At 43.0% G+C, this 4,524-nt stretch overlaps 1 pseudogene; it reads right to left on the bottom strand.

Moving 5' to 3' along the window:
- Nucleotides 1–1,094: 1,094 nt before the first annotated feature.
- On the bottom strand, nucleotides 1,095–3,850 carry LOC123807895 (annotated as a pseudogene).
- Between the last annotated feature and the right edge of the window lie 674 nt (nucleotides 3,851–4,524).

The following is a 4,524-nucleotide window of genomic DNA, read 5'->3' as shown; positions in this document are numbered from 1 at the left end:
GTGGGGTGCTTTTTTTAATTTTTAAACATTAAGTCTCTGTCAAAAATATATTTCTTATTTTAGGGGACAGAGCTGAAGGACAAGACGATACTTATAACTAAAGAATATCTACAAGATAAAAACTTGACAAAAGTTTTTCAGTTAAAGTGTTATAACATTCAAACTTGACTTAAAACATAACAAAAGTGCAAACAAAAATATTTATGGGTTTTCCAAACACGGATACACGAAGTAGTGTTTGGGCGGGAGGACTCACGCTGATGGCCACTGGGGAAATCACGAAGGTACGAGCCCGGACAGGGACCGCAGGGGTGCGCTCCTCACTGCCATGGCTCCCCACTTCCGAGAGAGCCGTGATCAAAGCGTTCACCCCCCAGATGACTCCTGCCTTTACTCCAGAGACTGAGGGACTATACACAACGAATGGATTTATTTTCACCGTACAGATAACATATTGTACCTCTCTGCCATTGTTATTTGAAAACCTTCCATATCAAAACAATTTAACAACAGATGTAAACAATTCCATAAATATGCCAATGATCTTTCATTACAGTCTTTTCAAGATGCATGTTCATTCATGCTGTTCACCTTGGAATCACAGTTCACAGGATCCAAACAGAAATGATTTGGGGTGACTTTCAAAGTAATGTCACATCCCTTGCTTTGTTTAGAATCCCACTAGAACCTGTAAGTTCATCTCGCAGGCCCTCTCTGTGCATTAATCATTGGGTGGCAGGAGTTCTTGAAATTTTTTCCTGTTCCGACATCCATTGATGGCAACGAATGCCCCCAAACCTCCCCGGAAGTCATTGTGATTGCACAATACATGAGGACCTGGAACTTTTCCAAAAGCTTACAAAAATAAAAATAAAAAATGGAATTATATTTGACATCTCCTGACACCTACAGTAATACTGCACGACTAATAAAAGCATATCAGTTGCCTGGACTAAACCAGCAGTCAGCATGTGCCAGAATGTACGCGAGTGAAAATGCAGTAGAAGGAAGGCATCTTCATTGCCTATAGATCACTTCCAGTCAGAGGTTAAAGTTCAAAGTCTGAATGATCACAGTTCATTTTCTCAGTAGGACTACCTTCTCTTAAGAGGATGATAATAGTAGCACCAACAAGTATCATCATGATACTGTCATTTTGTTTTCTTTGTATTCTTGTTACATGTTTGAACATAAAAAGAATTATCTGGTGGCCATCTCTTTTCTCTGCAGCCAGAAAGCATGGTGCTAGGACAAACTGGTGCTAGGACCTCTTGGTGCTAGGACAAACTGATTGGACTGAGAGCACTGGGGACCAGTCTTCTGTTAGAATGAACAAGCAGATATGACCATTGCTGTAACCATGAGGATGAACAGGAATATTTTTACCAGTAAACATGACCTGAGGAGAGTCAAAAGGACACTGACTACTAAACCTAAATAGAAGTTGAAAATTTTCCCCTTCACATAAGGCACTCTGTGCATCTTCCATGCCTACAACCCACTGTGTAACTGAACTTTGAACACTCTTTTCATTTAAAGTCACCCCAGGAGGTGGGTTATTTTGTGAAGCAGACAGTTCTTTCTGTCGTCATTGCTGCGTTGCCACCTTGATGGAACCATCCCCGCAAGGCTGGCGAGGCCAGAGCTGAGGTGGGATGCTTTTGACGGGGTGCAGAGCGGGGGTGGGGAGGAGTAAACTGTGTGGCGATAAAGCAGAGGAGTTTAGAAAGGACGGGCTTTCCTTGACTGACTCATCCCTCAAGTCATATTCTAAGCACCTAGGAAGTTTAATGACTCTCCAGCACTCTTTATACTCTTGCAGCTTTTATTCCAGTTTAGTCCCACATTCAAGTTCCCCTTGATGGCTGAAGGTCCTCTAAAGGGCCTCCTCTCCATCTCCCGCTGTCTCTGCCAGGTGCCGAACACAGCTTCCCAGCTGACCTTCCAGGGTACACACCCCTCCAGTGCTTAGAAACCTTTGACCACCTGTCTCCGCTCTCATTATAATCATCTTGACCTAAAATTCAGACTCTGTACAGTCTGTTCTCAGGTGACATTTCTGAAACTGTTTCTCTCAACTTCCCTTTCAGCAGACTATGAACTAGCTAACAGACTTACAGCCAGACTATTAGCCACCACTTCCCCAGGGATCTCTTCTACCAGGTCCCCATGTTTGACCCTTTCCTCACCTTCAGATGTCTCAATCCTGCCTTGCCTTCAAGATTTACTCAAATACCCTCAATCCCTCCAGCCGGAACAGGCTGCCCCCTTCCTTGGAATTCCGTGGCACTTTGTATCTTGCCTTCCGTACTTATTGCATCCTGGTCTTGGGGTTGTTTATGAAGATACAGTATCTTCTCTCCTGAAAGAATGTGAGCCCTTTACGGCAGGATGTGTCTAATGCATATTTGTGTCCACTAACAGGGATTAGAAGTATCCCTCACATACTCTAGGCACTAAAAAATTAATTATTTTCTGGATAGATGAGTGGATGGACAGACAGACAGACGGACAGATAAGCTTTCTCAATGCTGAAAAAGTTTCCATGGGAAACTTTTCCACGGGGAACGTGGGGAGTCCTCCCTCTTTACTTTTTCAGAGGCCACTTTAGCGCTGGGATCCTCTCTCAGTCGCAAAATAAGGATGACACTGGGACTCAGAAGTCTCAGTTCTGCTTGCCGCAGTACGTGTGTTAGGTGGCCCTGGGGGCAGGGAAGTGAAGGAGTTAATGCATAAGTCCAAGACCTGAAGGAAATCCCTCTTTCCTGGTCGATATCCAGTCCTTCACCAGGATGCTTGGGATAATGTGAACTGTCCGCTTCCATTAGAGATTAGGCAATAGGTGCCCCAAACTGAAATTATTTACCAATTACTGAAGGCACTGACTTTAGAAACCACAGTTGGAAGAGAAGAGAGAAGGCAATTTTATTGATACCAACTCATTAAAATAAGTCCCCTGTCCAGAAAAGACCCTCATGAAATAGGCATTATTTTTCCCTTTTTACAGATAAGAAAACTTAAAAAGGTGAAGTAATTTGTCCAAGATCACATCGTTACAAGTGCGGAAGCCAGAGTTTAAACTTAAGCCAGACATCCAAATCCCTGTTCTTTTCACAAAGCAATAATGTTAAACTCTGTTAAGTGTTATTGCGGTCTCACCCAAATCAGATTATATGAGGTCTGTCCAGAAGCAGCCATTTAATATGAAAAATAGAGACATTTATTGAAAAAGATAAAAGGTACAAGAAACATTGTACAGAAAACAATGATGCCTCAGTCCCCGTCAAATTAGGCACCTTGGGACCTCTCACAGTCCTCCCAGTCACCGTCAGCTGCCCCACTGTATTTTTTTTGAATCTCTTTGATGGTCTGAAATCTCTTCCCTTTCAAAGGTGATTTTAGTTTTGAGGAAAAGCAGAAGTCACAGGGTACCAAATCTGGGCTGTAGGGGGCCTGAGTCACCTGGGTGATTTGATGTTTCCCAAAAAACTCTGCATGAGACATGATGCACGAACAGGCGCATTGTCATGATGAAACCGCCAATTACCAGTTGCCCATAACTGTGGCCTTCTGAATCATCCAAACAGGTTCCGTGGAGGAATGTTCAAGCTTAACACAAAATCTGATGCAGATTCATTGCTCTACAGCACACATGCTCACTCAGTGGAGTCTATGGCCCCCACTGACCAGTACAGTGACGTCGTCATTGTTCATGCACGCACATTCCAGTCCACTCTGCTGCCAGGTTACATCGATGTCACACAAACCATTCTCATTATATTAACAATGGCTGGACTTTTTCTGGACAGACCTCATCTGCTCCCTTATATTTATACCTTGGATCCTCCATTGCTCTAGGCAGCCTCTTCATTTAACATCTCCACTTAGTTAAGGTAATTAACCTTAATTGCAGTAACAACCCACTCTCAAAATCTCAGTGCACAACACAATACAAGCTTATTTGAACATGGTTGGGCAATTCTCCTCCAAGTAGTGACTCAGGGATCCAAAATTCTTTTCCAACTTGAGGCACTGCCACCTTAACATGTAGTTTATAATGTTAACTTGGAGGAGGAAGAGGGTGTAGACAATTGCACAGGACTGGAAGTGCCATACATCAATCACCCCATTGGTCAGAACCCAGTCATACAGCCTCAATTTAAATGCAAAGGAGAAGGGAAAACGTAGTTTTCACGTGTGTCCAGGAAAAGGAAATTGGATTAGGAAACATTAGCCAGCCTCTGACACACCCGCCGTATCCATCAGTGTTCTCATAGGAAACAGATGGCACACCTAGCTGGGATTTTGCATTTTTTTAATTTATATTATTTATTATGCTATTGTATTTGTCCCAATTTTTCCCCTTTGACCTCTTCCATCTGATACTCCCATTCCTTCCAGCAATACTGCCCCCTTAGTCCATGGATCATGCATATAAATTCTTTGGCTATCCTATTACCTACACTGTTCCTATCATCCCCCTGTCTATTTTGTACCTACAAGTTTGTGCTTTTTGATCCCTGC

The sequence above is a fragment of the Phyllostomus hastatus genome, unplaced genomic scaffold (assembly GCF_019186645.2).
Source record: "Phyllostomus hastatus isolate PE091 unplaced genomic scaffold, TTU_PhHast_1.1 phas_scaffold_501, whole genome shotgun sequence".
In the NCBI taxonomy this organism is placed as follows: Eukaryota; Metazoa; Chordata; class Mammalia; order Chiroptera; family Phyllostomidae; genus Phyllostomus; species Phyllostomus hastatus.
This window is presented reverse-complemented; position numbering and strand designations above follow the sequence as displayed.